Source organism: Ranitomeya variabilis, chromosome 1 (assembly GCF_051348905.1).
Source record: "Ranitomeya variabilis isolate aRanVar5 chromosome 1, aRanVar5.hap1, whole genome shotgun sequence".
Classification (NCBI taxonomy): Eukaryota; Metazoa; Chordata; class Amphibia; order Anura; family Dendrobatidae; genus Ranitomeya; species Ranitomeya variabilis.
Window position 1 is genome coordinate 19,924,928 of NC_135232.1, and position 26,898 is coordinate 19,951,825.

Genomic DNA, 26,898 nt, shown 5'->3' on the forward strand with positions numbered 1-26,898 from the left:
AAGTGAATCAACTAATGAGCAAACTCAGAAAAAAAAAAAAAAATTATCTGCAGACTTCTTTTCTCTCCTTTCTTCTGCCAATTATTTTAACCCTTGGCCGGCCAAACTGTCATGGTTCTCAATGGCAAGAGACCGTAGTAAAGCATACAAAAGGACTAGCTCTTGGAAGATGGGAACTCGAGCTGACTGTGAGCTAAACCTACCGCACAACTAACAGTGGCCGGGTAGCGTGCCTACGTTTTAACCCTAGACGCCCAGCGCCAGCCGGAGAACTGACTGACCCTAGCAGAGGAAAATACAGACCTGGCTTACCTCTAGAGAAATTTTCCCCAAAAGGCAGACAGTAGCCCCCACATATATTGTCGGTGATTTTAGAGGAAATTGACATACGAAGTATGAAGATAGGTTTAGCAAATTGAGGTCCGCTTACTAGATAGTAGGAAGACAGAAAAGGGAACTTCACAGTCAGCTGAAAACCCTTTCAAAACACCATCCTGAAATTACTTTAAGACTCTAATATCAACTCATGACACCAGAGTGGCAATTTCAGCTCACAAGAGCTTCCAGCCTCAGAAATATTCAAACACAGAGAACTGGAACAAAAATGCAAAACAATCTTAGGACTACAAGTCCAACTTAGCTGATAGTAGTCTAGGAGCAGGAACATGCAACAGAAAGGCTTCTGGTAACATTGATGGCCGGCATAGAAATGACTGAGGAGCAAGGCTGAATAGAAACTCCCACATCCTGATGGAAACAGGTGAACAGAGGAGATGAAGCACACAAGTTCAGTACCACCAGTGACCACCGGGGGAGCCCAGAAACCAAATTCACAACACTCCACCTCCTCCCGGTCTACGCGGACTTGTATCGGCTCCCCAATCTCCTGGATCACTCCCCTTCCATACTGAGGATTAAAGGCCACCACAACACCCCAGTGCAATGGTGGAATCTCCGGAGCACTTACCAAGTTAACCTGCTCTGCAGGCTGGGGCCGGCTCCGCCAGGCTGCCATCAGACGCCGTAAATGTTCGGCGTCCGGCATGATCTTCAGGCCCGGCGTTTGTAGCGTGCCTTCAGCCGCGGTCAGGTGGGAAGCAACAGGAGACAATCTGATCTCTGTGGGCTGGCCTAGCCGGGTAAATACGCGGGCATCGGCCTTCAGCCGGCGGGCTAGCTGTCGGGCCTCGGCTGCAGCCACACATTCTTCAGACAGCGGCAGAGGGGGTCGGCCCATCGGTGGCCCTGTGAGGGTCAGATCCCGCAGCGTTGGCGTTTCTGGGGCTATCTCAGGCTGTGCCGCCTCAGGCCGGGCCGGGTCAGCCCCACGTGGTGCTCTTGGTGCCGCCATCTTTTCCTCCTTTTCCGCGTCTTCTTCCCGCGGCCTCTTCCGTGGGCGGCCCCGTCCCCATGGTCTCCACCCTCCGACCAGGATCAGGAGGCGGACCTCGGCTGTTGACGGGCACGTCCTCAGGGCACAGAAATATTTAGACTGGGCGGCCATTACTGTTCGCGCTCTCCAGCTTGCCTACGCCCCCTCCACGCCCCTCTTCTCTCCCTGCGCTCTCCTCAGTGCTGCAATGGCGGCGGATTTTGGCGGCAACTGGCGCAGCACAGTCCTTGCAATTACATACAGTCCAAGCACAGTAAATCACAGTTCCTAGGCACACATGACCTGATTCCTCAGGCTTAAGTAGATCCTGTTCGTGACGCCAAGTTAGAGCGCCCCCACACCGCCGCAGGGCCGAGGGGCACCCGGAGCCGGGCCTCTAGGTCTCAGTCTTAAGTTTGTCACGGTGGCTAGACCCGGTCCGTGGCCCTGTCCGTCAGTGGGGGACGTCCGGTGAAATAAGTAGTGTTGTACCGGTGCAGTTGTGGGGTGCAGGTCGTGGTAAATAACGAGGACACCAGGTTGCAGTCTCTTTACCTCTTTACTGGAGATCTCTGAATCCTCAGTCCAGAGTACGGCTCACCAGGCTGCGCAAGTCCGGCCGGTCCAATGGCACCTCCAGAGTCCTCTTCACAGGTGGAAATCGGTGCCTTCCTTCTTAGCGCTATGTGTTGTAGTCCTCCCCTGCTGTGCTTACGGAAAGTACCCCACAACTGTTGTGTCTGTTTCTTAAGTTCCCTCACAACTCGATTAAATGATGTTCTTCTAATCGTCCGTCCCTCCCTGATGTTACGTTTAGAACGGCACCGTTTGTCGGGTAGGCCTGGAGTTCTTCCGGGACCCTAGAGACGCCCCTCTCCCGCAATTGCCTCCCAAGACTTCATAGGTGATATGTGTTAGACAGCCCGCCTTAAACTGACTGTCCTGCCGCTGTTTAGAGTATTGCTTGAAGCTGAATGTTATAATACTCCCTCGGCGTTCCGGCCACCGGTAGTGCGCCTCAGTAGGGTGTTGCTTCGGTCTTACAGCACGACCCCTGCTGGAATTCTCCTATCGCTTGATCTCGTTTCTCACTCAGCACAATCTATCTCGCTTCTGGTCCTTTCTTGGGTCCCGCCGCTTCCCGGAGCTGGCGCGGACCCGTTACGTTCTTTCCAATGCCAAGCCTCTGTCAGGATCCCACCCCTGACAGAGACCCTACTGTCTCTTCCTCCACAACACCCTCTGCCACTGAGTGTTGCTTCGTCCAATCCAGTCAGCTTTCTGATCTAACTTCCTGCCTGACCCCCAGTTTACCCACTATGGTGGGGAGTGGCCTAATGAATAGAACCCTTAGCTCCCCCCGGAGGCCCGGCTGTGAAATGTATTGGTGTCTGTGATGCCTGATCAGATGAACTCCTTCAGTGCCATCGGACGCACCATGGCTCCCCATAGTGGCGGAGCCACAGTACTGCAACGACCAGGACTCTGGGGCGCTGCAGACGTCATCACAGGATGGACCCCGGGGAATCGGTGGAACATCAAATCACAGACAGGACATCAGGACACAAGCTGGACATCAGTACATCAGACCCAGGCTGGACTTCAGGACACAGGCTGTACCTCAGGACATCGGAAACAGGACATCAGGACACAGGCTGGACATCTGGACACAGGCTGGACCTCAGGACATCGGACACAGGAAGGACATCTGGACACAGGCTGGAGCTCAGGACATCGGACACAGGAAGGACACCAGGACATCAGGACACAGGCTAAACATCTGGACACAGGTTGGATCTCAGGACATCGGACACGGGTTGCACATCAGGACACGGTCTCAGGTTGTCGGGCTCAGATTGGACATCAAGTCATCGGACACAGGCTGGACCTCAGGACATCGGACACAGGAAGGACTTCAAGACACAGGCTGAACATCTGGATACAGGCTGGACCTCAGAACATCGGACACGGGCTGGACATCAGGACACAGGCTGGAGATCAGAAACAGGCTGGACATCAGGGACACTGGATAGACATCTGGGACACTGGCGTGGCAGCCCTGGTCATCAGCTGGGACATGGATGGCACAGGACCAGGCAGCGTTGGTCATTAGGTTCCTAGCTACAGCCTTCAGGCTCTGGGCATCTGACCTAGGAAGTAACTCAAGCGGGATCGTGCAAGCACCGCTAGACTGGACCTGGGCCAGACGGAGTTAGCGCTGTATAGCAAGTTGAGCACAGCCTAGTAAACACTCACAAGAACACCGGACTCCATCTTTAAAAGATGAGCCCAGGAAGTTCACTGTCACTGGGTACGGGGTGTCGGACACAAAAGGACTTCAGGAACATAACACAGAGGACAAAGTTCAGCCAGGATCAGGTACTGGATATGCAGCCTCCAGGATAGGCAGATCTGGGCACTCTGCCACCAGAACAGGCGGAAAAAACAAGACACAAAAGGATCTTGGTATTCTGCCCCCAGAGCAGGCAGGATCTGGGTACTCTGCCACCAGAACAGGCGGAAAAAAGAGACAGAAACGGATCTGGGTATTCTGTCACCAGAGCAGGAGGGATCTGGGTACTCTGCCCCCCAGAACAGGTGGAAAAACAAGATATTAACATATCTGGGTACAGGCGGAAGACAGGTATCAGCTCTCCCAGAACAGACTGCAGACAGAACACGAGCAGGATACCTAACACACAAGGCAAGACTCAGAAACACAATGCAATGCTCTGGCAACGTCCAACAGGAAAGAGAGTTTATATAGGAGCTGCCCCTCAGTGACAGGCTGAGGAAAGCAACACGGGTGCACACACAAACCCTAATAAAAGCAAGGAAGGTGTGGCTGCGCGCTCCCTAAGCGCAAACAGAAACCATTACAGAACAGGAACTGTGGCTTAGGATACCTGGCAGCGACTGCTAGTCTGAACACACCACACGTGGAAAGTCATGCACCAGCTGCAGATGACCTTGCAAACCACGGATAGCTTCCACAGCGGCAGCCAGGGACCGCACATGCAGGTGGTCATGCAGCAGAGCAAAGACATCACAGCACATGTACAGCTACGCAACGGCACAGAGGGAACTGAGCCGCATCCATACAGGTAACAGACTACAATATCCCTGCAAGTTAGGGGAACAGGAGCAAAGGGTTAAAGCAGAGACATGCAGAGTAATGCCGAAGAAATAAGGTACAGTATAAACCCACCAGCATTACAGCCATAAACTACTCAGGGAGGGCTGCTGGCACGCTGGTCTCACATTACAGCTGTATAGCAGGGGAGAGGGAGTAGGGAGGGAAATCGCACACAGGCACATGCAGGCAGAGGAAATTGCAGCTGAGAGCTCTGTATGTGTAATTGAAATAATAGGAAATTCTTCATATATCCTGACAGCAGGTAACAGAGGAGCCAATGTGGCCAGTGTAAAGCCATATAATGTGACAGATAGAAACTCCACACTAGACCAGCCCAATCCTCTCCTGACATCCTCTGTGCTGTTCAGACACTCCCACCGACAACCAATATTTGAATGGAGAATGAATATATAAAACTGTAACAAACTGGACAAAATGCAGATATTCGAGGGTTAAATGTCAGATTCACGTCTGACGAGTGATTAGATCATTGAGTGACATGAAGTGAGATTAATGCAGGAAAATAAGTCTCCATCACTTCAACCCGATCGCAGCGACTGACAGCAGCGCCGGTGACAGCTCCTGACTCGACGTCTCCTGAGTACGAGGATGGGCTAACATCTGAGCAAGGAGTACGCAGCACCATCCGGTCACTACATAGGCTGTAGTGCTGCTCGGTACTCTGTATCTAATATTTATACTAACAACTCAATCATAACTGCAGGTCATGCAGAAATAAACTGCAGTCCTATGTAACACCACAGATAACACAGTGATAACTGAGTCCACATGATGTAGTACATGTCACCTGCAGTCCTATGTAACACCACAGATAACACAGTGATAACTGAGTCCACATGATGTAGTACATGTCACCTGCAGTCCTATGTAACACCACAGATAACACAGTGATAACTGAGTCCACATGATGTAGTACATGTCACCTACAGTCCTATGTAACACCACAGATAACACAGTGATAACTGAGTACAGATAATGTAGTAGATGTCACCTGCAGTCCTATGCAACACCACAGATAACACAGCGATAACTCTCTAAGAACAGATAATGTAGTAGATGTCAACTGCAGTCCTAAGTAACACCACAGATAACACAGTGATAACTCTTTGAGTACAGATAATGTAGTACATGTCACCTGCAGTCCTATGTAACACCACAGATAACACAGTGATAACTCTTTGAGTACAGATAATGTAGTACATCTCACCTGCAATCCTATGTAACACCACAGATAACACAGTGATAACTGAGTACACATGATGTAGTACATGTCACCTGCAGTCCTATGTAACACCACAGATAACACAGTGATAACTGAGTACACATCATGTAGTACATGTCACCTGCAGTCCTATGTAACACCACAGATAACAGTGATAACTGAGTCCACATGATGTAGTACATGTCACCTGCAGTCCTATGTAACACCACAGATAACACAGTGATAACTGAGTACACATCATGTAGTACATGTCACCTGCAGTCCTATGTAACACCACAGATAACAGTGATAACTGAGTCCACATGATGTAGTACATGTCACCTGCAGTCCTACAGTGCCTACAAGTAGTATTCAACCCCCTGCAGATTTAGCAGGTTTACACATTTGGAATTAACTTGGCATTGTGACATTTGGACTGTAGATCAGCCTGGACGTGTGAAATGCACTGCAGCAAAAAAGAATGTTATTTCTTTGTTTATTTTTTTTTTAAATTGGGAAAAGTTTTTTCAGAGGGTAATTTATTATTCAACCCCTCAACCCACCAGAATTCTGTTTGGTTCCCCTAAACTATTAAGAATTAGTTCAGGCACAAAGAACAATGAGCTTCACATGTTTGGATTAATTATCTCTTTTTCCAGCTTTTTCTGACTATTTAAGACCCTCCCCAAACTTGTGAACAGCACTCAAACATGGTCAACATGGGAAAGACAAAGGAGCATTCCAAGGCCATCAGAGACAAGATCGTGGAGGGTCACAAGGCTGGCAAGGGGTACAAAACCCTTTCCAAGGAGTTGGGCCTACCTGTCTCCACTGTTGGGAGCATCATCCGGAAGTGGAAGGCTTATGGAACTACTGTTAGCCTTCCACGGCCTGGACAGCCTTTGAAAGTTTCCTCCCGTGCCGAGGCCAGGCTTGTCCGAAGAGTCAAGGCTAACCCAAGGACAACAAGGAAGGAGCTCCGGGAAGATCTCATGGCAGTGGGGACATTGGTTTCAGTCAATACCATAAGTAACGTACTCCACCGCAATGGTCTCCGTTCCAGACGAGCCCGTAAGGTACCTTTACTTTCAAAGCGTCATGTCAAGGCTCGTCTACAGTTTGCTCATGATCACTTGGAGGACTCTGAGACTGACTGGTTCAAGGTTCTCTGGTCTGATGAGACCAAGACCGAGATCTCTGGTGCCAACCACACAAGTGACGTTTGGAGACTGGATGGCACTGCATACGACCCCAAGAATACCATCCCTACAGTCAAGCATGGTGGTGGCAGCATCATGCTGTGGGGCTGTTTCTCAGCCAAGGGGCCTGGCCATCTGGTCCGCATCCATGGGAAGATGGAGAGCATGGCCTACCTGCAGATTTTGGCCAAGAACCTCCGCTCCTCCATCAAGGATCTTAAGATGGGTCGTCATTTCATCTTCCAACAAGACAACGACCCAAAGCACACAGCCAAGAAAACCAAGGCCTGGTTCAAGAGGCAAAAAATCAAGGTGTTGCAGTGGCCTAGTCAGTCTCCTGACCTTAACCCAATTGAAAACTTGTGGAAGGAGCTCAAGATTAAAGTCCACATGAGACACCCAAAGAACCTAGATAACTTGGAGAAGATCTGCATGGAGGAGTGGGCCAAGATAACTCCAGAGACCTGTGCCGGCCTGATCAGGTCTTATAAAAGACGATTATTAGCTGTAATTGCAAACAAAGGTTATTCCACAAAATATTAAACCTAGGGGTTGAATAATAATTGACCCACACTTTTATGTTTAAAATTTATAAAAATTTAACTGAGCAACAAAACTTTTTGGTTTGTAAGATTTATGCATCTGTTAATAAATCCTGCTCTTGTTTGAAGTTTGAAGGCTCTAACTTATTTGCATCTTATTAAACCTGCTAAATCTGCAGGGGGTTGAATACTACTTTTAGGCACTGTATGTAACACCACAGATAACACAGTGATTACTGAGTCCACATGATGTAGTACATGTCACCTGCAGTCCTATGTAACACCACAGATAGCACAGTGAAAATTACAGACCTCTCCATTCTGTAATGGGCTGGGTGGTGGAACCACTGTGACAAAGCCCAAGGAAGACCTGGAGGGGCGTGACTAGGAGCGTCACCCAATCTGACCACGGACATGCAGTAGCTAACAACATCGAGGTGCATTCAGAGACAAGGGAGGTGATCCAGGTGCTACTCCAGGGTAGATGGCGGCTGACCCCTAGGAACAGATAGCTGGAATGGCCCAGGGGAATGTCCTACAGATGCAGGCAGGCATAGAAGATGACAGGAGCCGCAGGTGCAGACAGGACAGTCGGATGGACAGATGAGCACTGGCGGGTGCAGCTGGTTCGGCTGCCATTGAGGTGTGTACTGGTGGGTGCAGCTGGTTCGGCTGCCGCTGCTGTGAACGCTTGTGGGTGCAGCTGGCTTGGCTGCCGTTGAGGAAAGCACTGGTGGGTGCAGCTGGTTCGGCTGCCGCTGCTGTGAACGCTTGTGGGTGCAGCTGACCCAGCTGCCATTGAGATGAGCACTGGCAGGTGCAGCTGGCTCAGCTGCCATTGAGATGAGCACTGGCAGGTGCAGCTGGCTCAGCTGCCATTGAGATGAGCACTGGCAGGTGCAGCTGGCTCAGCTGCCATTGAGGTGAGCACTGGCAGGTGCAGCTGGCTCAGCTGCCATTGAGGTGAGCACTGGCAGGTGCAGCAGACTCAGCTGCCATTGAAGAAAGCACTAGCGGGTGCAGCAGACTAGGATACACGTACTGGGACCTGAGCACTAGCAAGCATGTTAGGAACAAACTCCTAATATTGCACCCTAAGCACAGTGCCTGGAAACTTGCTAGGAGTGCACGGACCCCGGGCAGCAGCAGACCTGGAAGCAGCAGGACGGGAGCCTCGGCGGTGAGTACACTGGTGTCTCTGCAGGGAGAGAGGGACTGCAGCCAGAGATGCGGGCGCTACACCTTCTTTGTAGGTGGGTACACTAGCAAAATCGTCAGTGTATCAAATACTTATGTTTCCACTTATCCTCTGGCTATCAGGAAACTAAGAGTGAGCATATAGTATATAGACCTCCAATGCATGGAACATGCGTATATACCCCCGATACCGTCACTGTGAATATCCCGATAACCCAAGTACTACTCGGTTCCACCACGGGTCATGTTTTCTACAGGCTGACTGTAGGCCTGGTTACGGTTCTGATAGCGTATGGCTTCAGGGTGCGGGTAGCAGAACAAAAACAACAGAACTATTACATTTTATATTTAATACAAAACAATAGGCAATGTTTATATAAAACATACACATTTTTTAACAAAGGGGACGAAACAATACAGCATATACAGTTGCATAAAATAAAACTGATAAAACAAAATAAACTTAACATACTGCGAAGATCACAGATATGATTCGGCCTAGCAAAGGAGAGTTTAAAAAAGCCCAGCCAATGAGAATCATGCAAACACTGAGCTACATAAACCCAGATCAGAATTTGTCTTGGCATTTTATCAGCACTTGAGTTAAAGCCCCCACTTACCCCCGTGATGACCTCATATGGGCCGGGATGTTGGATGTCCTCAGCCCTCGAGGATTTTATGAAATTCCCAACTAATGCAATAACTTCACTCCTGATGATCGAAGAACTTTGAGGTCACCACCATATTTATAATAGGGATTTTAACGTTACCCAAAGGCCAAACATGACATGGCTGTTGTCAGTTATCTGCCCACTATTGATTTGTGGCTTATAGGCAGGGGTTACAGTTATGAAAAAACATGCATCTTCTTCCCCGATTCATCCTGAAGCTGAAAATGCATGTCCAGTGCCTTTCGGATCTATGTCCAGTGCCTTTCGGATCTATGTCCATTGTACCAGTCTATTTCAAGAGATGCAGACTATCAGCTATGTATTTTCTTACTGGAAATCTGTGTGAGAGGTAAGGATGGAGGAGGGCGAGTGGCCCCTTCACTAGGGGTTTAGAGTTAAATGTTTTCTATGACAATCTGCACTTTAAAAATTGTGTTTGAATTTACTGTTTAAAGCTTTGTGCAGACATTGAAGATTTGTATCTCCGTTTTTTTCTGCAGCAAGTGTTGGCAGGAATAATGTTGCGTACAATCCGTGTGTCTGTTTTATGCAGTTTTTATGTGTTTTTTTCTGCATTAATTTGAAGGGGCAAAAAATGCTGCAAAAACTCTGAAAGAATTGATCTGGTAAAAGATAAAGCAGCGTGTTCCAGACACTTCAGAAATCTCATTCACTTTGCTGTTATAATGAAACACTAGTTTTTTCTGCTGAAAAAAAAAAATGCAGCAAAAATGAAGTGACTGAACAAGCCCTTGCTTAGGATATGTAAAGCAATATGGAATATGATGGCGCTATATAAACAAGCGAAATAATTAAATAATAAGTGTTGAAATAACTGTCATCATCACACAGAGGAATAGAGGGAAGAACGGACACAGAGCGGTCACGCAGTACAACATTGACAAGCAATGAACACAGCGCCATCTGTTGTCTACACAGTACATTCCCCCCAGCATAAGTCTGCAGCTGTTGTACACTCGAGCACCATTTTAGGCCATGTTCACACTCAGTATTTTACAACAGTATCCAGCACATCAGTTACGTCTATCCCTACTGTCATGTCCTCAGATGTCTAGAAATCTTTATTGAAGATCCTTCGGAAAAATAAACTTCACATCAATATCCTTAGCTTTCCATCTGTGCGAGTGATGGATGTCCTTGGTTGTCACACAGGGATGTCATTTCTCCCTCTGCGGCCTTTATCCATTTATCGGCTTCCTCTTCTGACAGCTGGGATCCGTCTCCATAAGACGTGGGTTCATGTTCATGATGACGCCTTGTGAAAGAGACAAAGTTACCCTGAGAATATGGAACGTCCTGGGGGGAGTTGATTTAAGCAGAAAAAAAAAACCTTAAGTGCAAACCGCCCCACCACGTGTCAGCCCCTCACTAACAGGCCACTAAAACCTTTATTAAACAACTGACACTTCACGATTTTGTTTCTGCACTATAATTCTGAAGAGATGATACAAATAAAATGTGTCCTGATCGCAGAGTACTAGTCACAATCTACATTCCTTATTGGTCTTTGGAGTGTGGGAAAAAATTAGAGAACCTGGAGGAAACTTCCACAAACGGGAATCCAGACCCAGAAGAAAGGAGTCCATCAAGGGAAAACAGAGGTAAACCACCCGTACGTCTCTTTCAGCAAAACCAAAAATCGAGATTAGTGATGATATAGATATATATAGGATCGTTACCAGTATATAAGTATAATTAATCAGCATAGAGAATGTGCGTATGTAAAGGACAGAAAACCCCGCAATAAGTTGTAGGAAACAGATGAAATCACCTCTGTAGGCGCACCACATGCGAAACCTTCACTACTGCTACCTGGACTTACAGATTTAGGCTAGCTGCAGACGACCGTATGTTTTATCAATCAAGAAAATTGGGTCAATTATGCAAATTAGAGCTCGTACAGATGCCCGTATTATCGGTCCGCGTGAAATCCAGCGAAACATCAGATCGCACTCAGACCAATGTTATGTTATGGGGCCGTGCACATGTCCAGGTTTTAGACAGAGCAGAGCCAGTCAGGGGAAAACAATGGCTTCATGAACAAGTTTAATCTGGATAGAATTTGATCTTTCAAGTCAATGACTCCAAGAGAATTGGATCACACTCTGATCACACTCTGGTCACATTCTGATCATACTCTGATCACACTCTGATCATACTCTGGTCACATTCTAATTACACTATGATCACACTTTAATCACTCTGTAGTCACACTATGATCACACTCTGATCACACTAAGTTCACACTAAGGTCACACTTTGATCACACTCTGATCACACTCTGATCACATTCTGGCCACACTATGCTAACACTATGATCACAATATGGTCACACTATGGCCAGACTATGGTCACACTATGGCCAGAGTATGGCCACACTATGGTCACAGTATGGCCACACTCTGATCACACTCTGGTAACACTCTGATCACGCTCTGATCATACTCTGGTCGCATTCTAATTACACTATAATCACACTCTAATCACACTGTAGTCACACTATGATCACACTAAGTTCACACTAAGGTCACACTCTGATCACACTCTGATCACGTTCTGGCCACACTATGCTAACACTATGATCACAATATGGTCACACTATGGCCAGAGTATGGCCACACTATGGTCACACTATGGTCACACTATGATCACACTCTGCTCACACCCTGATCCCATTATGGTCACACTATGGTCACACTATGATCACACTATGATCACACTCTGCTCATACTCTGGTCACACTATGGTCACACTCTGGTCACACCATGATCCCAGTATGGCCACATTATGGTCACACTTTGGTCACACTAAGTTCACACTAAGGTCACACTCTGATCACACTCTAATCACATTCTGGCCACACTATGCTAACACCATGATCACAATATGGTCACACTATGGCCAGAGTATGGCCACACTATGGTCACACTATGGTCACAGTATGGCCACGCTATGGTCACACTATGGTCACACTATGATCACACTATGATCACACTCTGGTCACACCCTGATCCCAGTATGGCCACACTATGGTCACACTATGATCACACTGCGGAGTTGCGCCCCTCACATCGTGAGTCGGTGTGGGGGTCTTTTTGTATTCTCTGCGTGGATAATTTTTGTAGTATTTTATACTGACCGCACAGATTCATTGCTATCCTCTGACTATTTAGTTATTAGCGGGCCTCATTTGCTAAAACCTATTTTCACTTCTATGTTTGTGTTTTCCTCTTAACTCACCGTCATTATTTGTGGGGTCTGCTCTCACTTTGGGGAAAATTTCTCTGAGGCAAGTGAGGCTTTGTTTCTCTCTAGGGGTAGCTAGTTTCTCAGGCTGTGAAGAGGCGTCTAGGCCGAGTTAGGAACGCTCCACGGCTGCCTATAGTGTGTGTTGATAGGATCAGGATTGCAGTCAGTAAAGTTCCCACATCCCCAGAGCTTGTCCTATTTTTTGGTTTACCTATCAGGTCAGTTCATGTGTTCTTACCACCAGAACCATAACAGCCTCCCTTACCCTCAGGTCAGTCAGGGTACTGCACCTAGGGTAATTAGTCTCCAGAAGGGCTGCCTGCTATTTACTGGCTATTGGGCACACTGCAGCGAGGGTGATACAACTACTCCCACACAGGCGGGAACAATAATTATCACCGGTCGCCGCAAAGACGTCCAATTACACAGGACAAGGTATGCTGCCACCAGCTCTGATTTTCCAAGGATTTAAAGGGTCCGGAGACAACCCAAATCAGTAGCGTAATTCAATTCAGAGGACGCAACAGTTCGTTTAAAGCATGGAGAGACAAGCTAGTAATTTTATATTTTACTCCAAAAAAGGTAGTCAGTGTTTACAAGGTATAAAAAGATATTATAAAGAAGACAAAATCATGTGTACAATACAAATTACAAATAAAATGGGATTAAAATTAAAAAGAACACTTACAGGTCGTTATGTCATTGTATCATCTTGACTGGCAGTGTGCTGGTGGAAGGATGAGCATATATCCAGATGCATGGCACCCCCCTGTATAACAGCTGGACCCTGGACAAAAGACACTGCAAGAATGCTGTCTCACTAAGTTATTCCTAGCCAAAAACCCAGGCACCCCCCCTGTGGTCACATCACTGAGAGGCTGAAACCTCCCCTTTACTTAGAATATGAAAACTATTTTTACGCATATCTCGCTGTATGAATCTCGTATACGAAATACACCAGGTTCCCGAGGTGCACCATGTCGGGGCGATTCTTTTAAGTGTAAGCATGGCATACTTACTTGAACCGCTTAAGGAGAAATCCACGCTTTGCACTAGTGAGTGATAGATCTATCGATGGACATCTGGAATATATAATACTTATATCCCTAGCTCGGATCGGTGCCACTATATATAACCTTAAAAGAACAAAGAATCTTATGGTGGCTACACCAGTTTCAAATAGTACCATGTAGGAGGGGGAATGAGTAGTTTTAGGGAAACTGGTCTGCCTGCAGCATAGAACCATAAAAATTCTTGTGGGATGAGGGAAGAAAGAGTGGCTTAGAATTCACACACACACAGGCAGAGTAGGAAGAGGTGGGGTCAGACAGGCCCACAGCGTGTGGCCGAAAAGCCATGAAACCTTCTGAAACTAAACTCACAATATGACAGTTTTACATTATCATGACAGAGGGTCCGTCTCAGTTTTGCCCACATAGAGTAATAAACATGGATACAATGTATGGAAACATCACCAGAAAGGATGCATTCATAAACCATTGACTGGACTCATTCCTTACATGTGTGGATTCTGAAGTCCCCTAATTCTTGGCTTACATTTGTCCTCCTTGGAGTTTCGCCATTTCTGGGGTCCGAGTGCTTTGTTTTCTAACCATTTTGCTCTATGATTTGTTTCTGATTTTTCTGCACCAAAATATTCTGTAGATTACAGCCCCTATGTCATGTTATCATTGGACAGGCAGCGGTTCTATCCTTTAAGTCTTCATCTGCCAGGGTTTAGCTAATACCCGGAGAATGTCACGAGCACGCCCGTCATCGGTGCCGAGTCCAACACATCTGATAAACTTCTCCTTTCTCTTATTTTTAGCTCCGTTAATACCAGTGTCTGTGAGAAAGTCATTCCTCCACGTTTGTGTAGCCTGATCAGACGCCTATTAAAGTGATTTCCAGGGATAACCTGGTTCATGAAAGCGTCTGCACAATCCTCGTCTCTGATAAAATCTTCATCTCTAGAACAACTACGATGTGCCTTTAACCCCTTCCTGCCGGGGCCTGTGTTCACCTTCCTGACAGCCCCATTCATCTGCCACTTTATGAGCTTCTACATATTCAGGTGATTCGGAGATTGTGTTTTCGTGACACTTTGTACTTTAGGTTGATAAAATTTGCGTTTATTTATGAAAACATCTGAAGTTTTGTGAAACTTTAATAAATGCAGCAATTTTCAATCTTCACATCAAATCTGGCAGCAGCAGGGAAGAGTATTTGTGTCGCACTCTTCCGTGTTTTGAATAAAATGTTGGAGTTTAAAGGACCGGTGAGCGCCGCCTTCTCTTCTTTTCAAATATCATTTAGATGTATTTTTATTTCTTTGCTTATATTGTTCACTACATGGGTTTAAGAATTTAATAGTTTGATAGATCGGTTCATTCCAGGCGCAGTGATACCAAGTATCTGTACTTTTTTTCTGTAATGTCATTTTTAGAAGAAAAAACAGCATTTTTACTTGAGAAATATTTTTCAGTTTTTTTACTTTTTCACACTTTTACAAATTTTGACTGTTTTTCATAACTTTTTAACTCAGTCCCTGTATGTGATATCAATTTCTGATCTGCTTCTGTATTGCAGAGTGAGACTGACAGGAGGCTTGTCGGGCCCTGCATATGGCCGGACCTTACAGACCACCACAGCTGGGAGACTCCGAGGCCACGAGATCATCATGGCTGACATAGGTAAAATGCTTTTTTCCCTTGTGCTAATGGTTGATGGAATAAACATCACAATCTTGGAGACTCTTTACATTTTGGCCAATAGATATTGTCTTCTTCAGTAGAACAAGATGGAAACTATCACAGTGGAGAAGGTGTTTGTAGATGTATCGTTCTTGTACAATCTAGTTGAATGGTGCCATCATTATCAATCCACAAGGTTATGTCCAGGAGGCTGAGTTATCATTGATCTCATTATCATCGTGCCTACAGCTGATGGCTGGTGCTGATCCAATTGACTAACAAAGTGTGGCGACATGGAGATTAGCTCTTGTCTGCTGGACCGGCTGTCTTAAGAAAGACCGCATGGACCAGGACTCATCTCAACAAACGCCTGCTCTCATTTCCAGTGGGCAGAACACTAATCAGACAACACAGGGTGAGGGCAGGGCCGTATTTGCCCCTAGGCACTTGAGGGCATGTGCCTAGGGTGAGGACAATGCAGGGGGCGGCACCTGAGCAAGGTTTGTTTTTTTTTCCTGGGTCACCTCTCGACCGACCAACCCCCCCACCCCCCTCACGCCCTTCCCCCACCCGCCTGCCTCCCATCCACCCTCCTTGAAGACGATACTCACCTTGCTCCAGCGATGCCTGGTCTCGGCGTACACAGCTCATCCTGAATGAGCGGTCACATGGTACCGCTCATTAAGGTCATGAATATGCGCATATTCATGACCTTAATGAGCGGTATCACCTGACCGCTCACGCAGGAAGAAGGTGCTGCGCTGGGAGTCGGGACAGAGCGAAAGGGATGTCGGCGAGGAACAGGTAAGTATGAGGGACGGGGGACGGGGGGATGAAGGAGGACATAAGCCGGCGCGCCATGCAAGATGGGAGCAGGAGCGGGAGCGGGGGGGGGGGGTGGAGAGATAAGCCATGCATTCAGGGGGAGGGGAATATGAGCCATGCATACAGGGGGGGAATATGAGCCATGCATACAGGGGGGAATATGAGCCATGCATTCAGGGGGGGGAATATGAGCCATGCATACAGGAGGGGGGAATATGAGCCATGCATACAGGGGGTATATGAGCCATGCATTCGGGGGGGGGGGGAATATGAGCCATGCATACAGGGGGGAATATGAGCCATGCATACAGGGGGGAAATATGAGCCATGCATACAGGGGTGTATATGAGCCATGCATTCGGGGGGGGGGGAATATGAGCCATGCATACAGGAGGGGGAATATGAGCCATGCATACAGGGGGGAATATGAGCCATGCATACAGGGGGGAATATGAGCCATGCATACAGGGGGGAAATATGAGCCATGCATACAGGGGTGTATATGAGCCATGCATTCGGGGGGGGGGGGAATATGAGCCATGCATACAGGAGGGGAATATGAGCCATGCATACAGGGGGGGAATATGAGACATGCATACAGGGGGGGAATATGAGACATGCATACAGGGGGTGAATATGAGCCATGCATACAGGAGGGGGGGAATATGAGCCATGCATTCAGGGGGGAATATGAGCCAGGCATACAGGGGGGGAATATGAGCCATGCATACAGGAGGGGGGAATATGAGCCATGCATTCAGGGGGGAATATGAGCCATGCATACAGGGGGGAGAATATGAGCCATGCATTCAGGGGGGGAATATGAGCCATGCATTCTGGGGGAATATGAGCCATGCATACAGGGGGGGAATGTGAGCCATGCATTCAGGGGGGAATATGAGCCATGCATACAGGGGGGGAATATGAGCCATGCATACGGGGGGGAATATGAGCCATGCATACAGGAGGGGGAATATGAGCCATGCATACGGGGGGGAATATGAGCCATGCATACAGGAGGGGGAATATGAGCCATGCATACAGAGGGGGAATATGAGCCAAGCATACAGGAGGGGGGATATGAGCCATGCATACAGGAGGTGGGATATGAGCCATGCATATGGGATGGGAGGGAGATGAGCCATGCATACAGGAGGGGGGTCATTATACAGTATTGAGCATCATGTGGGATCATTATACAGTATGGAGAACTGTGTGTGGCCGTTATACAGTATTGAGCATCATGTGTGGCCGTTATACAGTATGGAGCATCATGTGTGGCCAATGGCCATTATACAGTATGGAGCATCATGTGTGGTCATTATACAGTATGGAGCATCATGTGTGGCCATTATACAGTATTGAGCATCATGTGGGATCATTATACAGTATGGAGAACTGTGTGTGGCCATTATACAGTATGGAGCACTATGTGTGGCCATTATACAGTATGGAGCACTGTGTGGCCATTATACAGTATGGAGCACTGTGTGGCCATTATACAATATAGAGCATCATGTGTGGCCATTATACAGTATGGAGCACTGTGTGGCCATATTTTTTGTTTATAATTATTGTATATAAAACAGTGTGATCAACAGTGCTAAATGGCTGTGGTTGGGACGTGGATATGGGTGTGACTAGTTGTGAAATGGGTGTGGTCAGAGGCGTGGCCCAAAATTTGCTGCGCGCACGTAGTGCGCCGCAAACTTTATGCCTCCTTCCCTTCTTCAAAAGTTGGGAGGTATGGTACCGCATTTGCCAGATCATGGCAAGTGCCGCAAATCCCATAGGGAATGAATGAGGCCGAACGCAGTGTTGCTGTAAGTGATCCGTTACGCGGCAGATGCAGAAAAACTGCCGTATCTGCTGCAAAAGGCGACTTTCACATCAGCGATTCTTGGCAAAGTCACTGCCGATAGTGTCATACTCACCAAAGGGGGAGGCAGCACTAAAAGTGCCTAGGGCTGCAGAAACTCTAAATACGGCCCTGGGTGAGGGTAAAACAGTGTGGCAATAGTTTATTAAATAGACAATAACATATAGAACAGTCCCGGCAAATACCCAAGACGGTGCACATTAGAGTCTCACCCTTCCACTGACTTGGTGGGATTACAGCAGCTGTGACTTCCAGGGCCGAATACCCCCACTCTGCTTTTGACGGGCACCCACAGAGAGGAGGTAACAAGCTTAGGAAGCTGACAGTCCTTTGAGACACTTGGCGAGGTGACCTGATTGTCCCAACCTGGATGTAATAATTATAGGGGATAACTCAGGAGACTCTTTGCGTGGAACAAGACAACTACAGGACACAGTTTTATAAGTGGTAAAGTCTATATTATCACACGGTGATTCAAACAGGTGCAGAGAGAAACTCAAGTCCACAACACTTGGTGCAAATAATTAACGCAGCTTAGCAGTCTATAGGAAACTTCAGAGGAAAATGCAATCAAGCAGAAAGTCTATGAAGCACAGTTATTCTTGAGGATACTTGACACGAATAAATCCTTGTCTTAGTCCAGACACAGATAGATATGCTTATTAGGCAGTTCAAATCATATCTTAGCTCAACCAGGGAGGCCTGGGTAATAGTCTCAGGTTATTGCAAAGCAGCAACCGCTTACATGTCCAGCAAATGCAGATGGAAGTAAACACGAGCAGCAGATGAAGGAGGATTACTGGAAACTTGTGTATGCAGCAGGAACTCAGAGCAGAGTAGCAGGATCATCACACAGGTTCACAGGAGCAGGTGTATAGCCAGGGAGTAATCAGAGGTCAGGAGCTGGATGCAAGGCAGAATACTCTAGCACAGACTGAAGGCTGGGGTGGAGTTTTATAGCAGGAAGACTCAGTGCACATGAGACCAAAGACGCCATCTTGGAAAAGGGCAGTAATGCACAAAAGGTAAAAAATGTTATGAGTCCTGACATTACTCCCTCCTTAGAAGCGGCCTCAGGACGATCCTGGACCTGGTTTCTCAGGGAATCTCTGATGAAAAGAGAAATCTTCTGTTGGGCATTGATGTTTTCCACAGGTTCCCAAGAGTCTTCCTCAGGGGGATATCCCTGCCACCTTATCAGATATTGGAGCCGATTTCTGCGAATCCTGGAATCAATAATTTCCTCCACCACAAATTGTTCTTGACCATCAATCACCACAGGCTGCGGAGGTGGCACAACACGTCCCTGGAAGGTATTAGGAGATACAGGCTTTAGTAAAGATACATGAAAAACTGGGTGTACCTTCATTGTCCTAGGCAGCTTCAGCCGGCAGGCCACAGAGCTCACAATACTGTTGATCTTGAAAGGGCCAATTAATTTCTGTCCAAGTTTTTGTGAAGGAACGTTTAACTTCAGATTCTTAGTTGCTAACCACACGGAATCTCCTACCTTGAACATGGGTGCAGGTTTATGGAATCTATTAGCCGATCTCTTATAACGTTCTTGAGCTGTGGTCAGGGATTCCTTCAGAACCTCCCGATTTTGTCTCATCGCAGTCAGCCTTTCCTCCACTGCCGGAACCGGAGAATTAATTGGAGACCTAGGTAAAATACACGGATGATAACCCAGATTGGCAAAGAAAGATGTAAATTTAGTGGAGGCGCTCTGAGAATTATTATATGAAAATTCGGCTAACGGCAACAACTCCAACCAATCATCCTGGAGATGGCTGACATAGCATCTTAGATATTGTTCCAGCGTCTGGTTGGTACGCTCAGTCTGACCATTTGTCTGGGGATGGTAAGCAGAAGAGAGACAGACATTAATATTGAGTGCAGAGCAAAACCCCTTCTAGAATCTTGAAGTGAACTGTACTCCACGGTCAGAGATGATCTCATCCGGAACCCCGTGCAACCGAAAGACATTCTGTATAACTAAGTTGACTGTATATTTAGCTGAGGGGAGGCCGGTGCACGGAACAAAATGAGCAGCTTTAGTCAGGCGATCAACTACCACCATGATTGTATTCATGCCCCCCGATGTAGGCAGCTCCACAATAAAGTCCATTGATATAGACCCCCAAGGGCGGAACAGAACAGGTAATGGTTGCAGAAGACCCGAAGGTGCCACATGAAGAGTCTTGTAACGGGCACATACCTCGCAAGAGAGAACATAGTCCTTGGTATCCTTCAGGCAAGTTGGCCACCAGAAGAATCGGCTCAGGAACTCTTGTGTCTTCTGTACGCCCCTGTGACCAGCCAAATTGGAGTCATGTACCAACTTGAGGATCTGCAGATGGACGACCTCCGGGACGTAGATACGTCGATCTCTGAACCACATGCCACCCTTAAAAACAAGATTAATATCTACAGGTGGGTTGGCCAGAAATACATCACCGTCATAGGCCTTCCTGCACTCCTTCCACAAGTCCTGTTCGTGGATAACTCCGATGAAATTGGCATCAGATAGAATGGTCTTGGACGGGGCTCCAGGTACAGAATCTGCAGCATGGATTCGGGATAAAGCATCAGCCTTCCCATTACGAGAACCTGGACGGTACGAGATAACAAAGTTAAATTGATTTAAAAATAAGTTCCAACGAGCCTGACGAGGAGAAAGACATCTAGCGGATCTAAGGAACTCTAGATTGCGATGGTCAGATAGCACTATGATCTGTTGTGCAGCTCCTTGCAGATGATGCCTCCATTCTTTGAAAGTAAATAATAGCCAGCAATTCCTTGTCTCCCATGTCGTAATTCTTCTCTGCTGAGGTTAGTCTACGGGAAAAGAAAGCACAAGGATGTAGCAGACCCTTCTCTCCAGTTCTTTGGGAGAGAATAGCCCCCAAAGCATTATCAGAAGCGTCCACCTCCACAATGAAAGGAAGTGTTGGATCTGGGTGTATCAACAGCGATGCTGATGTGAAACAGATCTTAAGCCGATCAAAAGCTTCTTGAGCCTGTGATGACCACTTAAAGGGCTTTTCCTTCTTTGTCAAGGAAGTAATGGGACGGACAATATCAGAAAAATTTCGAATGAAGTGTCTGTAGAAATTTGCAAAACCAATAAAACGTTGGACCTCCTTAACGTTCTTGGGTACCGGCCAGTCAAGGATAGCTCGAATCTTACCAGATTCCATGTTCAGCCCCTGGGGAGAGATGATATAACCTAAGAACTGTATCTCAGAACGATGCAATTTGCATTTCTCCTGCTTAATATACAGATGGTTCTCTTTCAGACGTCTTAAAACAGTTTTGACATGTTCTTCATGTTCCTGTAGAGAGTCAGAAAAGATTAGTATATCGTCCAAATAGATCACTACAAACTGGTCCAACAAATCTCTGAAAATGTCATTAGCAAGGTGTTGAAATGTTGCAGGGGTGTTACAAAGCCCGAAGGGCATCACAAGAGATTCAATGTGTCCATACCGGCATCTGAATGCTGTCTTCCACTCATCCCCTGGACGAATACGCACCAAATTATAAGCCCCACGAAGATCCAGTTTAGAGAACACCTTAGCATGGCGGACTCTTTCCAGTAATTCGGGAATCAGAGGCAAAGGGTAACGGTTTTGTACGGTTACCTTATTGAGTGCTCGATAGTCAACACAGGGTCTCAGGGTCCCATCCTTCTTCTTTACAAAAAAGATAGGTGCCCCTGCTGGTGAGGAAGAAGGACGTATGAAGCCTTTGGCCAGATTTTCATCAATATACTCTTTTAAGGCTTGAAGCTCAGGTGCCGCAAAAGGGTATACGTTACCAAAAGGAATGGCTGCCCCGGGAAGCAGCTCAATGGGACAGTCATAATGCCTGTGTGAAGGAAGCTGATCTGCATTCTTCTTGTCACAGATGTCAGAGAACTCTTTATAAGCTGGAGGTAAAGAAAATACCTGTACATGTGGTTCCGTAGCCATGGACTCAGGGACAGCTTCTGTTAACGCTGAGTTGCTCCTTGTTGGGAGGATAATCTCCTTGGTCTCCCAGTTGATAATTGGGTTCTGAGAACGCAACCAAGGAATGCCTAAAATCACAGGAAAATGAGGAGAAGAAATTAGCAAGAAAGAAAGTTGCTCCTGATGATTAGGCTCCAACAAAATTTCAAGGGGTACGGTCTCCTGATCCACAGGCCCAGAGATTAAAGGTGACCCATCCACTGTTTCCATGGTAATTGGAGAGGCTCTTTGCTGAATTTTAATACCATGTTCCTTGGCAAATGCGATATCCATGAAATTGCCACCTGCACCAGAGTCAATCATAGCTGAACTGGAAATCCACTGTCCTGAACACAGGATCTTAATAGGGAGAGAACAGTGAGAGTTCTTTTCCTTCAGCTCCTTGGGGGGTGAAGTCATAGAAAGTGAATGGAATACAGTGTTTAAAGGCAGGCTACATTCAGAGATGTCAGATTCATCATCACAGTTGTCATACTCCCCTATTGCTGCTAGCACCTTGTTAGGCCGTCTAGGACACTTAGGACAATTGATCAAGAAGTGGTCAGACTGGCCGCAGTAGAAACATAGACTTTCACGAAGGCGATGCTCCCGGCACTCATTGATCTCGCGCCTCTGAACGGAATCAATTTGCATGGGCACCTCCTCCACCTCCCGAGAGGTTTTACCTGCAGGCTCTTTGGAAGGAAGGGAAAAGTTAGAAACACGGTTATATGCAGCAAATTTCTCCTGCCTACGCTCAGTAAGGCGAATGTCTATGCGCACACAATGCTGTATAAATGTCTCTAGCTCTTGTGGTGACTCGGAGCGGGCTAGTTCATCTTTTACAATACTAGACAGACCCCTTTTAAAAATAGGCAATTGTGCATAACTGTCCCAATTGGTATCTACCGCCAATCTCCTGAATTCAGTGGCATACTCAATAACAGAACATTTAGCCTGGCGTAAAGACAACAAAGCAGATTCAGCAGTTGCACGGCGATTAGGGTCATCAAACATTAATGCCATAGCAGCCAAGAAATCATCCAAGTCATTTAACCGTGGGTCACGAGACTCAATCATTGGATTCGCCCAGGCGAGCGCTCGTGAGGTCAGTAGCATTATTACACACAATACTTTGGATCTATCAGTAGGAAAACGGTCAGCATGCACATCAAAATATAGCATACTTTGATTCACAAAGCCACGAAATTTGTCACGATCACCATTAAATCTGAATGGGGGCAACTTAGATGGGCTAGCCGGTAGCGGTTGCCCAGAGGGTAAAATCACTTGTGCAGCTATTTGCTTGCTAATGTCCTGAAAAGCCCATCCATACTGGGACTCTATGCCAGCAAGTTTGTTTTCCTGGGCTGCCATGCGGTTGCTCAAGTCCTGCAAAGTTTGTCCAAACACTTGTTGATTGTGTTCAAAGCTTCCAAACTTCTTATGCAGACCTTCCACATCTTTCTGCAGTGATCTAATTATGGAAAACACCTGTTCTAATCTGCTTTCTGCAGTCATTGTTCCAGCAGTTCCAGCTGCCGGAAAAAAGCCGAGGGTGAGTATATTCCTATTAGGTATATACTCACCCTCGGACGTGCCCTGCTTCTTTCCGGCAGCCTTCCTTCTTAAGAATGAGCGCGTTCAGGGCCTTAGATGACGTCCCGGCTTGTGATTGGTCGCGGCCACCCATGTGACCGCCACGCGACCAATCACAAGCTGTGACGTAATTCTCAGGTCCTAAATTCCTAGAATTAGGAATTTAGGACCTGAGAATTACGTCACGGCTTGTGATTGGTCGCGTGGCGGTCACATGGGCAGCCGCGACCAATCAGAAGCCGTGACGTCATGGAAGGCCCTGAACGCGCTCATTTTAAGCAAAGAAGGCTGCCAGTTACCAGCGGCGATGTCCAGGGGCCTCCGGAGAGGTGAGTATATCAATATTTTTTATTTTAATTCTTTATTTTACACTTAAATGTGGATTCCGATACCGATTTCCGATATCGCAAACATATCGGAACTCGGTATCAGAATTCCGATACCAGATTCAGAAGATCGCCCACCTCATGGCCGACCCCACACAGGGGTCGGGTCGGGTTTCATGAAACCCGACTTTGCCAAAAGTCGGCGACTTCTGAAAATGGCCGACCCGTTTCGCTCAACCCTAGTCCTCACAACTGATTCTGTCTGCCTCTGATGTTCGTTCTCTCTCCGTCCCCCAGATGATATGGCAGGACGCACCCATATGACGGGGTAGGCCTGGAGTTCTTCCGGGACTCTAGCGTCGCCCCTCTCCCACAGCTGCCTCCATTGTCTGCTTAGGTGTTTAAGTGAGACAGCCAACCTATAATTGGCTGTCCTGCCGTGGTTTGAAGTAATGCTTAAAGTCTCTTACTTTCTCGGCGTTCCGGCCACCGACTGTTTGCGCCTCAGAAGGATGTTGCCTCGATCTTTCAGCATGACTCCTTCTGGTCCTATTACCTCTTTGCTGTATTGCCGTTGCTCACTTGTTGCGTTGTTCTCTTAGGAGCCTGCCAGGATCCCATCCCTGACATGTCCTCTCTCTAGCTCTTCCCAGTTACTTCTCCTTGTCTTGTTGTCCAACCCCCAGTTTTACCAGAGTGTGAGGAGTGGCCTACTAGATAGAACCACCCCCCCTGGTGGCCGGAGTGTGAAGTGTAGTGTGTGATACCTGGTCAGGTGAACTCCCTTAGTGCAATCAGACGCAACATCACTCCCCTTAGCGGCAGAGCGACGTTACTGCAACGACCAGGACTCTGGGGCGCTGCACTCCCCCCCGGTTAAATCCAGTACTCCCGGACTGGGAAAATAAGAACAACAATACATGTTAACAGAAAACACACAAAATTTTGAAACATCATAAACAATTAAACATAACAGTGCTTCCCTTTATGGGAGGTGAGGACTCTTGAACATTGCAAAAGTTAGGTCATGCACAGTTTATGACTCTCAGTTAAGTGGTTGAAACAGCGGGGACCCCGGGTAAACAAAGGGGTCCCCTTTTAGAAGTTTTTGGAGTAATTCACTGTACATTACTCCGTTGTCCATTTTAAAACCTGCAACAAAAGATATACACACAAACAATTGTTAACTAAGTAGCAGCCCTCACTAATACCTCCAAGTTTTGTAGCGGAGGGGAGTTTGATTCTGAGTGCTGCGCGTAGACCTTCGCAGTGCAGGGGTTGCTACTGGCCTAACAGGGCCCACTATGCTTGCTACCGCTGGTGTAGTGCACTGCCTTCTAGCTACACTTCTAGTGAGTCTGGGTAGCACTGGCAGGCTGGAGCTCTCAGGGCTGCTGCCAGCAACAGTGGGTACGGGAGGCTCGCTGATAGCAGAGGGAGGATTTGCCAGTTCAACGGTCGGCACGGCATCTTCAGGTAGGGCTTGTTGAGGCTGCGGGGCCGGATGATCTGGTACCACCATTGGTTCTGGTGGGTTCGGCTGGTGGAACGTTAGAACAGGTACCATGATGGCCTGATTTATCTGAGTTCAGGACTGGGGAAAGTCATCAAGGACAGTGTGGATCATCTTCTCCTTTTCTACAGGTGGGGAGGTTCCTGGATCCATTTCCCTCGCTCTCAGCTTATCAGGGCAGGCTTTAAGGTGGTCCCTGGATATCACCGTCGAGGTCTCCCCTCCATCCTTGCTGATGAGGCAAACCTTCGTGTTGTCAAAATCAGATGGCAGGACGGTATACGGTTCCGCTTCCCATTGGTCGTCGAGTTTGTGTAGCCTCCTCTTTCGTTTGAGTACGTGCTCACCAGGTGGCAAAGCAATTGCAGGGGCATGCTGGTTGTAGTCCCTTTCCTGTTTTTGCCTGGCCTGAGCAAGGCTTCTTTCCACGCATTCTTGTACCTTGCGGTACCTTTGCCGCCTCTCGGTATCCCAATCGGCATCCGGCGTTGTATCTTCGGGGGTTAGGACCCCCATGTCCAGATCAACGGGTAACTTGCTAGACCTTCCTCGCATCAGGTACGCTGGAGTGCAGTTGGTGGAATTTACTGGGATGTGATTATATATGTCCACCAAGTCAGGCAACTTTGTTGGCCACAGGCTTCGTTCCTCTATGGGCAAGGTCTTTAGTAAGTCGATCACCACCTGGTTCATCTTTTCGCACATCCCATTGGTTTGGGGATGGTACGGTGTGGTTCTGATCTTCTTACACCCGTACAGTTGGCAGAACTCTTGGAACACTTCCGCTTCGAATGCTGGTCCCTGATCGGTCAGTACCTTCTCCGGGTAGCCATGGGGCCTACAAAAGTACTGCTGGAAAGCCTTGGCGGCCGTCCTGGCCGTTAGATCCTTGACAGGCACAACCACCAAAAATCTGGAGTAGTGATCCACGATGGTAAGAGCGTAGACTTAGCCTGACCGGCTAGGTGTCAGCTTCACATGGTCCAGCGCGACCAGTTCGAGCGGCCGCCTGGTGATGATAGGCTGCAAGGGAGCCCGTTGGCTGCCACGGTCCCTCCTGCGTAGGCTACATGGACCGCACTCTCGACACCACTTCTCAATGGCTCTCTTCATGCCAATCCAATAGAACCTCCCTCGGAGTAGCCTCTCCAGCTTCTTCCATCCGAAGTGTCCGGCTCCATCGTGGTAGGCTCCCAGAACCATGGGCGCATCTCGCCTTGGCACTACTATCTGCCATACCAATTCGTGAGTACGTGGGTCGATGCTTCTCCGGCACAGCTTGCCATCATGGATAAACAGTTTGCTTCTCCCCTTCCACAGCTGTTGGGTCTCCTGTGGATCATCTGGGCCGGGATGCAACCCTGCCTGCGTCAAGAGCTCTTTCACCCGACGGACCGCGGGGTCACCATTCTGGGTTTCCGCCCATCCGTGATGGGGCAGGGGATTCAGCGTGGCATCCGGT

The 26,898-nt window shown here is 47.7% G+C and overlaps 1 long non-coding RNA gene across 1 annotated transcript in view; it reads left to right on the plus strand.

Annotated features, from left to right (window-relative positions):
• The window catches only part of LOC143793654 (uncharacterized), a 342,716-nt gene extending 328,071 nt beyond the window's left edge, over positions 1-14,645 (plus strand). The window contains exon 3 of the long non-coding RNA XR_013220173.1: positions 14,438-14,645. This is a non-coding gene — a long non-coding RNA (uncharacterized LOC143793654). The remainder of the gene's footprint in view (positions 1-14,437) is intronic.
• Positions 14,646-26,898: the final 12,253 nt, after the last annotated feature.